This window comes from Pempheris klunzingeri, chromosome 19 (genome assembly GCF_042242105.1).
Source record: "Pempheris klunzingeri isolate RE-2024b chromosome 19, fPemKlu1.hap1, whole genome shotgun sequence".
Taxonomy (NCBI): Eukaryota; Metazoa; Chordata; class Actinopteri; order Acropomatiformes; family Pempheridae; genus Pempheris; species Pempheris klunzingeri.
Window position 1 is genome coordinate 2,900,127 of NC_092030.1, and position 14,968 is coordinate 2,915,094.

The following is a 14,968-nucleotide window of genomic DNA, read 5'->3' on the forward strand; positions in this document are numbered from 1 at the left end:
GTGTCTATTAAACACAGGTGTATTCACATCTGTCTTCAAATGTGGAAGATCACCTGTGGCTGGAGTGTCAGCTGATCCACACAACTTAAACTACTGTGTGCAGTCTCTCTGAGCTGTATTCACTCTCATTACTGACCTTACTCTTTATACTTTAAGACTTCACAGATGACCTGACACAGCTCATCTCAGTGCATGATAAGGCCACACGATGGCATCACCCCTCCCCCCACTCTCTCTCTCCCTCCCTCTCTCTCTCTCTCTCTCCCTCCCTCCCTCTCTCCCCCCCCTCTCTCTCTGAATGGCACGAGGCTGACAGTCGCCCGTCGTCACTCCTCCTCAGCTCGTGCAGGTCGGACTGTGCAGGCGCGTGTTTTTCTTCTTCTTCCATCTCGGCCGGATCATGAGGGCCACCTGCACGCGCTGGGGCTCCTGTGTCGGAGGAACGGAGGAGAGGATCCCGGCTCAGGTGAGCAGCTTACAAGGAAAGCTGTGTAGAAGTTTAGCAATTAGAATCTGTTGGATGTCACAGACTCAAGTTTGGTCAGTTCAGTTTGCTGCTGGATGATAGAGACATGATGATAGAGACATGATGATAGAGACATGATGATAGAGACATGATGATAGAGACTTGATGATAGAGACATGATGATAGAGACATGATAGAGACTTGATGATAGAGACATGATGATATAGACATGATGATAGAGACATGATAGAGACTTGATGATAGAGACATGATAGAGACTTGATGATAGAGACATGATGATAGAGACATGATAGAGACTTGATGATAGAGACTTGATGATAGAGACATGATGATAGAGACTTGATGATAGAGACATGATGATAGAGACATGATAGAGACATGATGATAGAGACTTGATGATAGAGACTTGATGATAGAGACATGATGATAGAGACTTGATGATAGAGACATGATGATAGAGACTTGATGATAGAGACATGATGATAGAGACTTGATGATAGAGACTTGATGATAGAGACATGATGATAGAGACATGATGATAAAGACATGATGATAGAGACTTGATGATAGAGACATGATGATAGAGACATGATGATAGAGACATGATGATAGAGACTTGATGATAGAGACATGATGATAGAGACTTGATGATAGAGACATGATGATAGAGACTTGATGATAGAGACATGATGATAGAGACTTGATGATAGAGACATGATGATAGAGACATGATGATAAAGACTTGATGATAGAGACATGATGATAGAGACATGATGATAGAGACATGATGATATAGACTTTATTTCAATCTGGGAAATTTCACCTAATGAGACTTTTTAACAGATTGTTTTGTCTGCAGCTTTTGCAAAACGGACTTCTCAAATCGTGATCATCTCAGATATTTCCTGACACGTTTCATTATGTTTTTAAGTCTAAATGTGGCTCATTCATAGACCTAATCATTACATCTGTCATACATTTTAATCAGTTATTATTTATGTGCATCACTCGATGGTCATTATCAGCACTAGATTTTTCTCTTTAACAGAGCGCAGCAGTTTGGCTGATATTATATTTGCTCATTTAATTTAAAACAGTCAAATAATGTACAGCTGCTGAGGTTGTTCCACTGACAGAAGTGTAATGTGCAGGTATATGCTCTAGAAATTGTGTACAAGTTAAAACAGAACACTGAAAGTAGCAGGAGCAGGTGTGAACTTTGCATTAAGACAGATGTGCTTTTTGTTTTAGAATTATCACAGTTTCAAAGGAACTTGGCCCCACGATAAGTGCTTAAACTTTTGTTTAACATTTGGTTTTATTACTTGTTTTATGAGAGGAGCTGTTTTATGTCCATCTGGGCGTAAACATTACAGTAGATGAGCATAAAAGGTGAAGGAGTTCAGGAGCATCCTCCCAGTCCTTCCTCGGTCTGGTGGTCCACGGAAAGATTAGTTTGTTTTCTCCAAAAAATGTTTCCTGGCTGTCAGGACGACAGAAAAGGTCTGCTGTTCAATTATCCCAAACACAGTGAACTGATTGCTGACATTTCAGCACAGATGTGCTGCAATTTCCCGTCCTTGTTACTTTATTACAGTGTAGTTCGTTTATCGGGAACATGTACCACACACACACACACACACACACACACACACACATTACTGTATCAACACAGAAGCTCACGCACACACACACACTAACAAATGCACTTCATTAGAAGCAGGCGGCTGCTGCTGTGTATTTGGCTGCTTTTCAATTGATTAAGCTTTTAATTGACTGCCCTGATACAGTGTAGACTGAACTGTTTACACTGTGTGAGCGTGTGTGTGTGTTTGTGTTTGTGTGCAGGAGAAAGAGATAAAGAGATGAGGACCATAATGTCCAAAGTAGATGTGGATTGATATTCAAATATTTGTGGTAGAAATCAGGTGGCACGTGCAGGACACATTTACCTCTGTCTGAATAATTGTTCTGAAGCTTTTGTCAATTCCTAAATTTGATAATCTACCCTCATATCTACCGAGCTACCGTCTTCCTAACTCTAAGTTGAGTTTCAGTGAGACACCCCTTTTGGTTCCTATTCACACAAACATACATCCCACAGTCCAATGCTCAATGTGGTTTATTAAATTATGAATATTATTTAGGTGTTTTGGACAGTTAAGCACACCTGCCGTCATGGAGCCTGTCGGCCTGTCGCTGTGCATGATGATATATTGTTAATGCTCCTTTGTGTGGTGGGAAATGTTTTGCTTCTTGCCAACTGAGAATGTTAATTGCATATTTTGAGATCATTTTGTGAGATTTCATCCAGCATCATGTTTTCATGAAGGCTGAGGCCGGTTTGGATAAAATAGGTATTTGCCTGGTGACATGGCACAGGTGGACAGTGGATTTAGGGCCTCATCCACTGATCTCACTTGAAATATTTCCCATTTCAGTTATATAATCGAACGTAATCAAAATGAAATGGCAGCTCCACCAGACAGCCTCATGACCCACAGCCCGCTCCTTCTCTTCGGATTGTTTGCCTGCAGTCTAAAGTATTACAGATAGTATGAAGGCATTACTAATATTTAGTTAGAAAGGAACATGTCTAAGCTATTACACGGGATGCAGAGTTTTCAAACAAAGCTGATGTAGTGGTGTCTTCCAAATGCGATCCCTAAGGCCACGGTTGAAACCCCTCTGTCTTGTAATAAATCACATTCAAATGCTTTCCCTTGACATGACTCCTGTTCTCAGTAAATCTCATCCAAATCAACTTTAGCTTGCCAACATAATTTGGCTTGTCAACATGTAGAAAACACATAACATTGAGTCCAAACTGTGTAATCCTTTAGACACACAGCATTGGTCCTGTTCAGCATCAAGAATGAGAATCAAAAGATCCCCATCACTCATTTCCCTTCATGCCATTTCCCAGGATAAATAGTCCCAAATGTGTAACCTCTGGCAGCATCTGGGAAGAACAAAAAATAAATAAAAGGCAATTTGTAAAAGCAAGAAGTCATGGTGATTCACCATTATTAGACAATTTATTGGATGAGAAAGTTAAATCTGGATGAAAGTTTAATCTGATTTTGATCATCTTGGAGGAAAATAAGCACTCCTGCTTCGTCCAAAAATTGAAGCCCTGAGCAAGGCACAACTCCAACACTGGCTAGCAGCCATAAGCAAACTGATAGCCCTGGCCACTTCCCAGGTATGAACATCTTGTAAATGAATCAGGCAGGTGTAACAAACTGGTGTTGAGAGACAGTGAGTGTGCTCAAGTAACCCGTCCCTGGCAAATGGAGGTAAAACAGTAGATTAGTCACAGAAAAACTGATTTTAGGGTCTCTGCCCTCACCAGACACAGTAAACGTCTCGTTCCTGCCATCACCCACTGCGCTGTCCTTATTAGCCACTCCCTGTAGACATTTAGAAGAGGGCCTTCGGGCTAATTTTAGGACATGTGGACCAACTGCAACTCATTAGCCTGATTCCTGAGCCAGCCAGACCTTATTCATTATCACAGTCACCTTACCCAAAGTAACGTACAGTATCCGTCTATACCCGCTTTTTGGTTATCAGTAGAGATAAGCAGAAGTAAATTCAACTCAGTGCTGTCAACACACACTCTTTGTTTTCACCCTGTTGCAGATACAGTGTGGAAATACTTTCTCTTAAGGAAAAGTTTACAAAGTTAAAGTTTTCTTCACATTTGTGCGTGTCATCTCTTCTTCAACGTCACTGAAGATAACAGGACTCATCTAGGAAGTCATTTGCAGCTGTTTATTTTTTTCCACTGTGAAAAAACAACCAGTGACTGATTCTAAGAGTGCCCACAGAGACAATGATCCATAGGTGCTCTGCAGGCCGGGTGTACAGAGGAGGGATTGTTACTGCAATACTCCCTCAGACAGCTACTCTTAAATCACTTTTCCTAAACGTGGTAAGCGGTTGTGATGTGCTAACAATTTTATTTGATTAGTAGATTGACTTACTGGTAGATCAACATTGAATTAACTGACAACAATTTAATGATTATTTTATCATATAAGTGAAGCAGCAGACGAAATAGAATAAAAAAACACTCCTTGGTTCCTGGTTCTCAAATACAAAGATTTGCTTGTCTGAACAAAACAAGCAAGTGCAAGACATCACCTTGGACTCTGGGAAACTATGTTGGGCATTTTCACTGTTTCCTAACATTTTATAGATTGTTTAATAAGAACAACTTATTACTTGCAGCTACAGAGCAAAGAATACACTCTTTCCCAATCCCTGTCTGCATTGAGTGGCTTGGTGAACAGGAGTGCACTCGTGCTGTTAGGAAGTGAGTAGACACGTCTGTGATTGACATTGCACACAGCCAATGAGTGGAGCCTTTGGATTCTCAAGGTGAAACAACTGATCAATAGTGAATAAGCAGAATGTCTGGAGGCTCAAGTTTCTTTTCTACTGGAACATTGAAGTTGTTTGCTTTTGGTCTGTACATGAGTTGAATGAAGCCATTGATTGTGTGAGATGTGGTGACTTTACTCAGACACTGTGACACGGGGCACTGGGTAAAACTTTTTCATAAATATTCCAGTGAAATATTTTACAGTGAAAGAATTCTGTTGATAGCAGTTTTATTTGAACAGTCGGCCCTCTGTATTTTGGAAAAGAAGCCATGCAAAGCATGAAGTTAACCATTATACATCTGTGCATGAATTGAGGAAAAGGGGCCAGCAACATTTTCAATAGTTGTTGCTTTAACTGTATATATCGTTTAATTTGGTGTAATATCTTTATAGGAAGAAGCTTTTTGTTGTTTTTCCTCTATTTTTCATAGGCTGGCCTATAATTGTTTCCTTGAGCGTGTTTTCCCGGCAGCGCGTCTGCAGAAGGAGATATTGATGTGGACAGTGGTGCTATGAGAAAGTGGAAAACTGATCAGTCGTAACTAAATCCGTGGGGAGGCACACAGTGGGTGATGGCCCTGGGTAGATGCTTTTTTTCCACAGCCTTTTGCGTTTGTGTGCATGTAAGTTTGTGTTTGCGTGTGTGTTCTTCCATGTGCAGTCTTGTGTATGCCTCGCTATATTTCGTAGTCATTCTCCATTTACCCCCATCAACCAGTTAGCTGGCACCCTTATTGTGACGAGCCCAGCATACTCCATTACCCGTTCACAACCCATTACCTTCACCCACGCAGCTTTATCCAGGAGACACGCTCCATCCACTCAGAGTTGCATCTTGTTCCACTCATGCATGCAGCAGACTAGTGTGTGATTTAGTGCATCCCTGTGAGCGAATGGGAAAGGCAGCAACTCTTCAACAAGGTAGAAAATTAGGAAAATGAGGTTTGAATATTCACTAGCAACAGGTGACACTGTTGATAATTCAACTTTGTTGGAGCAGCAGATTGATTTTGTATCTGCGATTTCTGAATCATTGATGGCTTATTATTAGTATTATTATTGTCAATCCCGTTAGTGTTGTCAGTCTACAGTGTCAATGTGTTCAGTTTTGGAAAAGACAGTGTCCTCAGTCAAGTTAAACGAAATTAAAGGAAGAATTTCTCACAAATGCTCTTTTCTGACATTCACCAGTTTTTATTGACATTAGATAAATTGGGAAAACTTCACAAACAACACTGGGATGTTCCAAAAATCCACCAATCCTTTTCTTTAGTTCACCTGCCAAAAATCCAGAAGGTGTCTGCAGATGTTGCTCAGTTATTCAGCTTCTTGCTGCACAGACTAGTAATATATAAAAACCCACAAGATTAATCGTCCTGGCTGCACATCACATTCCGCTTCTACAGAGTTTATGTGGAGTCAAAGCCAACAAGTGGAGCAGAAGTTGTCATGTAGGCCTGTTTGATCTCTAATCTGGTTTGAGATAATGAGTTAATGCTCAGCATACTTTGTCAGCTTTACAGCAACTATTCCAGACTGATGGCCCACATGGTTGTGAGTTCAACGTGCACTTCTGCCACTGCAGAAACATCCTGTTGTCCTGAACCCAGATAAATGATTCCCCTCAGGGGTGCAGAAAGGATACTCCATCTTTTTATCACCCAACAAATTGAGTGACTATTATAAAAAGCCCTCCCGCTTTATGTTGGCCAGTAATGTATTGCTTAGCGACATGCTATAGTAATGGGATTATTTCAGTTTTATTATTTCAGTGCCAAGTAGGGTGAGGGATTACAATTTGAAATTCAGTAATGGCATTTCAGTCATTACTGTCACCCCCAGTAAAGCTCAGTTATTTTGAGAGTTTGGAGGAGTCAGGAGTTTGATGGAGGCGTGATGTTAGTTTTAGTCTCTCTGCGTTGGAGAGACCATCTTAGGTTCTGGAGTCAGAAGTAACCCTGCTTCTTCTGATTGGTTAAGTTTAGGCATGACCTGCCTCTGATTGATTAGTCACAAGGTAGTCCCACATTCAAGTATTCCTCTTTAGAAGATGAGCATCATGCTGTATTGAAGAAAGAGAAATGAACTCGTTAGGAAATTGCTTACAGAGGTAATAAATAAAGTGAGAAGTAGTGTCACTTTATCATAGACTTCCAGCATTGGGTTCACTTGTCAGACCTGCAAGCTACATTCATTTCTTTTATACAGTCTATGGTGGAAAACAGAAAAAAGATTTTACATGTTGGTGTGAGACATTGGAGTTTAAATATGCCTTTGACAAAGCATTGGTAGTGGAGAGTACTTCAAGTACATTTTCAATTATTAACATATTATGAATATTACTTACATTGTCTATGTAAATTGCCCACCACTGGACAACACTACTTTATCAACCCAGCATGCAAAGGCAGACAGATCCCTGGAGTGAGGAAAACACAGCAACATGTGCTGAGCAAGAAAGATGGAGGCACTGAAAGAGTGATCAGAGAGGTTACCACTTTAACGTATAAGTTGTTTTTCCACAGAGGGTTTTAGTGACATTCAGTGCACTCTGAAGGCTCTTTCCACTGCAGATTTAGGAAGTAAATGTGTTTTGGTTGCAGTTGAGAGTTTAGTGTTTCATGGTTCTACTGAAGAGGCCTTTCCAGTCCAACCGGAGTAAGTGTGTGTGTGTACTGTTGTGTGTGTGTGTGTGTGTGTTGTGTGTCCGTGTGCTGACTGCTGCTGGTGGTTGGGTGATTATTTCATGGTTTTGATCGGTGTCCCAAACCAATTGGTTCTTGAGCAAACTTTACATGTTTGTCATTTCTACAGTTCCTCTGTTTCCTGCCGCTGCTTTCAGTTAACATAGTGCTGTAGAGTGAAAACTCCCTGGCTCACTGTGTGTGTGTGTGTGTGTGTGTGTGTGTGTGTGTGTGTATGCCGATCATTGCTAAGTTAAGTTCTGCTCTCTGTGCTGCACTCTTTAGGTTCTGCAGCTGCAAAAAAAAACTGTGGTAAAATATATTCATCGTCTTTCCTTAAGCTCCGAGTCAGTCGAGGTGAAGAGCCTCTGAACTCGAGAGCAACATGACCTAAATATGACTTTTAAAAAACGTTAAAGATCAGATTCTGTTTTAGCAGAAGTGGTGATGGCTTGACGCCCCATCTACAATGAGCTGAGGAATTTAGGGACACTTCCTGAAACATTACTTTAGTTCTCCATTACATTGTTCATTTATTTCTATTTCTCTATTGTTGTAAACACTGTGCGTGTTTTCAAAGTTGAGAAACTGGTCGGGGAATGAGAGCAAATAAGTGGCGTCTTCTGCGAGATGCAAGAACAGCTTGAGGTGTGCTTATTTTCTTCACAGAATTAGATCGGGAATATGAAATAGAGATATTTAGGTAGATAGTAAGATATTTAAGATGCAACAAAAATGTGCACACTTTTTTTTTGTTGCTCTTACTCAGCTGTTGTTATCACTCTGTCCACTTGCACAATCTGCATGCATGCAGTATACAGTAGGACATGTAGAGCTCAGCAAATGAACCAGAGGAGTAGAGAAAGTTTAAAGGATAGTGCTGTTGAAATTCTTAAGTTTTGTTATTGTCAGAAATCTCAAGAAAAGACCAAAACCAACATGTATAGTCTGTTTCAGGACACTTTTAGCCCAAACTCAATCACTTCCTACAGAGGATGACAGTCTGAAAAGGTGTTATCAATATATACTTATAATTATTATATACTTATAAAGGGTGAATAATTTCTTTAAAAAGCCGGTTACTCTAGTTTTTAGTAAAAGTTACTCAAACAAAAGTAAATAGGGCATTTGGTGGGTACTATTTTCTGTGGAGCATTAATACATGTTTGATGCAGAAGTGAATATTCACAGCAACAGATCAGTGAATTTGAGATCAACCCAAAATAAACTACTGGGCCCACATTCATAGTAATGAAGGATCATGTCATGTTGTTGTTCTGGTCTTTATGAGATTTGTTGATAATAAAAAAAGATATAAAATATCACCAGATTTATCCTTTTATCCCGTCTTCTACTTTATATCACTGATCAGCAATTGCTGTAGCAGACACTACACACACATTTCAGCTTCTGGTGAGAGCATTTGCCCTGACAGTAGTTTGTTCAACAGCCAGCCTTCCTTTCTCAAACATTTTAAATTACAGCAGTCTGCAGAGCACGATACCTCTTAGTCTCCTTGGCAACAGGACCAAAGACTCCTCCTCCACATACAAACCAACAAAACTGCATATGAGCATGCACACACACACACACACACACACACACACACACACGGCTCAGCCCTCTCACAATCTGAGGTGTGAGATTATGTGAGAATTATTTACTTCCCACCTGACAAGAAAAAAAGTGAGTGGGGAGTTAAAGAGTGTTTAATTTGCTGCGTTTGTTATGTTAGCAGTGGTACGTTGGTCACAACACACTGCTGTTTAATCAAATTTACATGATTTGCAACTTTTAGACTTTTGTTGTGTTACAAATGATCTCAGCACACACTTGTGGGCATGTTGTCAAGAGTCAGCACACTGTTATTCTTCTTCTTTAGATTTCTGTACACTTTCTGGAGAACCAGTCAGCTAATGTGTGCAGGTTTGTGTGTGGCATAAAGTGCAATAACCATTTTTTGTAAGTTGCACAGTGACGGCTTAATGCAGTGCCAGACTGTGATTATAAACAGGGTTACAGAGGGAGTATAAAATAGGTGAATTCTGTAAAAATTCCATTCCAAGTCCTGATGTTAAAGTAAAATTTGCTTTATCTAATGATTCCAAGTCGAAGTATCCCAGTGGTAGCAAAAGCAATAAATATACTTTAGCATTTTTAGGATTCTCTAACGTCTCTGCGTCTTCTCACTGACCTCATGGCACTCTTCTAGAGAGCTGAGGTTGAGTCATGTGGTGGCTGTTGAAGGCAAGACTAATCTGATGATGGTGTGATAGCTTTAAGCGAAAACTCTTCCTCATCTTTCCAGGGACGTCTTTAACGGGAACATGAACTTTGTCCTGAGCCGAGCAGAGTCGAGTTTTCAGACATGCATCAGGCAGAGAACCCAGTAGATCAGGAAGCTTCCCAGATGGCGCATGAGCATCTTCTAATTACAGCTGACATCAGATGAGTCAGTCAGTCCTCCTACATCATCTGTCTGCCTGTTTATCAGTCAATCTCAGACCACAAATCAGCTGTCTATATCTGTATTTGTTTATAACATGCCGTTAAAGAGCAGGACTCGATAGACAGATAAACATATAGACGTGTTAATGAACTCTTGAACCCTCCTTTGTTATTAGCCTTTGTCAGTCCTGGCTTGATATTATCTATGTTTCTGGTTTTTTGTTACTTGTCACTCTTTAAATCTGAGGGAAAATGTGAAAACTTTGTGGAATTTAATGACAATGTTAGCCACGGTGGTTTTTTGCTCTGCCCACTGGGATTTTCAGCCATTATTACTTCTTCCAGAGCAGCACAACCTATGAGAAACTCAACCTCTCCCTTTTAGCCACACCGAATCTGAATGTTTGGATCAGTTATCTGAAAGTTCAGTCGATGATTCTGGAGATCACACTCTAAAAAATAATTCATTGGATCTGTTACCACCACTTAATTAGATTTTTTTGATTTAGATAAGCCTTTTAAGTTGGAAACATATTTTCATGAGTTGCGTTGACTTAATAATGTTGGTAATTATGTCAATTTAATATCAAATCTCTGCGTTAACTGGTTTAAAACAAAACTCAAGTTGTACTAACTTAATAAAATTGGTTTGATGACTTAATTTTTTTCATCATGAGATCAAAATTTAAATTCCTCTTGCTTACCCACTAACATGCCTGGACAAGTTTTTTGGACGGTTAAAGCTGGGCGTTGGCTGAAGGAATATCACACAAAGGAAATTTCGAGGTGAGTGTCATTTCATGTACAATTCAACTCCACTAAAACAATGTATTTTGGCAAATTGTCAAGTCTGACATGACCAACAGAGGACGTGTGTATAGATGTTAGGTTACACCTGCTAATACAGTTTATGGAATATGTTCTACAACTACATGTAACGCTATTCACAATTAGCAGTGAAATTTGTCCATCCCACCCTTTAATTTAGCAAAGTAGTAGATAAGAATGATAAAGTTGCATTTGACAAGTTTGCTCAGCTAGAAAGGGCTTTCCATTCAGGAAGTGTATGATTTAGTTTTTGTTCGTGTAACTGTTTGCTACATTGTTTAATCTAATTTCATTCAGAAATTAGAGACATAATTTTAAAAATCTTTTGTCATCCACATAGAGAGTCTTAAAGTTCCACTGTAGGCTAATTGCTGTTGGCAGCCTTCACACTGTAGGTAGCTCTGTGGGAGAGATGAAACCTTTTTTCTCTTTCTCAAGGGTGCAAGGACATAATGTGATTCTAGACGGGCTGGGGATGCAAAAGTTTCTGCAGGAATAATTCTTCTGTCTGTGTGGTAGACAGATAAATGACGAATTCAAAAGAATAACCACTGTAAGCCTTGACTCTACCTGTCTGGTCAAACTTGACCATTGCACTCCAGGCAGATCAAAGACATGCTTCTTGAGGAATTTAGTTTGAAATACAAGTTGTTGGCAGTCACCCATTGAGATTATAATGTAACTGACTCTTCATTCTTGTTTTTTCTTTTCTTAAAAAGCACAATACGATTGAAGTACGCAGAGAAGTAGCCATCCGCTGCCTTGTCGTGTACCTTGGAGAAAAGGAAGAGGACCTTTTCAAAGAGTTTAGTGTAAGTAATTCAACATCTTGAAAGAAAATGTTTTCACACTGGACACAGTATAAACACAGGGAGCAAGCATCCTGCTCCTGCACTGCTTGCTGTCGATGAACTTTCATGCCTGTTGCACTTCTGACCAAACCCCGATCATAAATATTATAGCAATGGTCCGTTCAGCAAGGATAAATAAAATAATGGCTTCACTTATTAACTCAGTTAAGTAAAAGCAATAGTCTAAGAACTCAACAGCAGTCATCCAATTCATTAACTTCTAACACGCTAACTTATTGTTTCATTTTCATTATAAGGACACAGAAGAGTTTGAGGCAGGCCTTGATAGGCAGATGATGAAAACTGGCATCATCGGTGACCAGTCCAGCCCAGGATCTGACTACAAGACTGCAGCCATCGTAGTTGAGGGAACCAAAATCCCTGAGGGAAAGGATATTCCCAGATGCTGTGCTTTGCTGATGGGCATCATTTATGCTCTGAATCTGACTTATCGCAACGATCTTGTCTTGTTTTGGGTATGTGTGTGCAACCAATCTTGTCTTGAGATTTGACAAAACAAAGATGATGTTGAAAAGGATGCGTGGTTTAGTCCACAGAGGGAATAAATGATGTGGGTCTGCCGATGTAATTACATATGCAAACTGATAAATGAGCAAGCATTCTGTTTAGAAATGTTTCATACTGTGTCAGAAACTGACTGCATCGAAAGCATGCTCATTATTGTTTTTGTAAAATTGTTTGTAAAGGTCTTTACTATATTTTGTAAAAAAAAAAGAGAAGAAAACAAACAGAACAAAACAGAACGATTTATAAACTGAAGTTTTGAAGTATTTACATGTTTGGCACTGTGGTTTTAACTACTGTGCTGTGATGGCCTAATGGTTACAGTATGGTATAAGTACGGTTACAATTTCATTTCAAAGCATTATGGCCAATTTGTTTATTTATAACTTGTGGGGTAATTTAAGTTTGTGTAGTTTTTTCCCTACATTGAAATATGTGAATATAAATAAAAAGTTAACTTTCGAACAGTTTTGCTGCTGAGTGAATTCATTTCATGAAGCTATGACAAAAACATAAAAACATTTAATTGGGGCAACTTAATTTTTTAACAGTTGTAGAAAAAACAGTTACAACAACTACGTTTTATGAATAATCAACTTAAAAACGTGTGTTTGTGCAACCAATTATTAAGTAGATGGTAATTAAAAATCCTTTTGATTGTAGAGGAAAATCTATTTCCTCTAACTCAAATGTTGGTTTCCTGTTCCATTAGTTTCACTGACATGATCCACAGTTTAGTTTCAGTAAATGAATGAATAAACTCCAACGATTAAAAAAAAAAAAATAGTAATAATGACAAAAATAACTGTGGGCTTCACAGGACATGAAATATAGACCAGAAGAAAGCGAGTGTCTTCGTGCCCCCTGCTCTCCAGAGTTCATTCTGTTCAGTTCAGCTCCGTGTCAGTCAGATGTGAAATGGACATGGTGAGCTGTGAAAACACACCTCCCTGGACGCACATCACACAGGAGAACCGCAGCAAACTGTCAGAAACGTGGCTCCTCTCTCTTCTCATTCGCCCCTTTCTTTCTCTCTCCTTTTCCTATGGTTGAATTTCAGATTGAGCAAATATTTTCTCATTCCTTAGATTCCGACGTGTGAGTAACTGAGTGAGCGACGAGTATGATAGTGGGTAGTGTTAGTTTTGTTGTCCACAGATGATTTCTGTATGTGTGTGAGAGTGAGCAAGAGGATAATGCTTATTACATTTTCCTTTACAGACCATTTAACATTCAAACGGTAATTTTTTCAGATTGCCTGGATGTTAGAATGAGAATGCAAAGCTGAACAGCGTCCAATCTGTGGGGCTGAATTATTCCTTCAGCAACTTGACATTTAATTATATTTACTGCGTATATAATCAGTGTTTTGTGTGTGTGTAGTCATGGATGCAGGTACAGGCTCAGGTGCCTGAGGGATCTGGACAAGAACCCAAATAAGGTTCTTGTTACATCTTGTAACATTTGTGTTATTTCTCTGATTTCTTCAGTTTTGATTTCAATTCAGGCCTAATATTCAGGACAAAATAACAAAAGCTCTATATTTCTGTTCACAACCCAATGAATGTTATGTCTGTGTCTAAAACACAAAGACGGGACAAGTCAGAACTGGAAAAGCTGTTGACTAGATCAGGGGCTCTCAGCCTTTTGGCCGCTAGAGACCAGCAGACAAATTGGGACAAGTCTTGCAGACCCAGACTGTAACTGATTCTGATTTGAGACAAGTCAAATGATTTTATGCCAAGATTCAGTCCAGTGAATGATGGGACATCAAGATGAAATAAAGTGATACATTAAGCTATACGTACACCAAAGTCTTTCAGCCAACACTTCAGAATCAAGAATTACTGGACTACATGACACACGGACGTGACAGGCTGTAAATGGTCATCTGGATGCAGGAAGTAAATGTTGTTGACAGAAACGCCGGCTGTCACAGTCGCAGATGATGATATTGACCCTCTAGTGCGATAAGGCCAGACAGCCGTCATAAAAAGATGTTGCAATAGGAGCTTAAATCTGATAAGACATCTACATCTGTACCTATGAAAGGCTCTTTGCTGTTCCTTAAAAACAGATACTCAACAGACAGTCATAAAAGGACTCCTAAGGTTGGGTATCTTTCACATGAACCTGGGATCTTTTCATGGTACTTTACTCTCTCTGTGATTACAGAAATGTAATTTCAATTGTAAAAGTCTAAACTTAGTACCATTTTACTCACCACAAAAAATAAAACCCCTCCTGACCTCCATCTCCTCTGATCTGTCCCTACAACCTCCACCCTGTCAGCGCGCTGTCATGTTTGTCTCTGAGGAAGCACATGTGATCATATGTGATACCCTCCTTATCAGCGCTGGCTGCATTGTTTTCAGACAAACATGGTCCACCCCTCAACTTTTATATAGATCATACTGTATGTTTGACCAAGTGCTTCCCCAGCCATACCCCTTATTCAGCACTCAGCAGTCCTCAAGGCACACAATGAAAGATAAGACACCGATGACTTTCACTGGTACGGATGTTCTTTTACCCATGTCCAAAAAGATATTTCCAGGTGGATCAGGAGTGTTCACTAGACAGCTGTAACCAGCCCCGTAAAATCATGAAGCTGTATACCGATCTGAAGCTGAAGTTACTGATTTTACAGAAAACCAAGAACGTGAAGCAGGGCTCAGGTGGACAACGGCACACAGTTACTGCTCTAAACTCCCTCATTTGTTTGTAAACTAGTTGTCCTCTACCTGCCTCGGG

General features: G+C 39.7%; 1 protein-coding gene across 1 annotated transcript in view; it reads left to right on the forward strand.

The window, feature by feature from the left end:
* Window positions 1–381: 381 nt before the first annotated feature.
* LOC139218934 (5-hydroxytryptamine receptor 4) overlaps window positions 382–14,968 on the forward strand; it is a 44,723-nt gene continuing 30,136 nt past the window's right edge. Inside the window, exon 1 of the mRNA XM_070850682.1 lies at window positions 382–466. The gene's annotated coding sequence lies outside the window, so the exon portion shown is untranslated. The remainder of the gene's footprint in view (window positions 467–14,968) is intronic.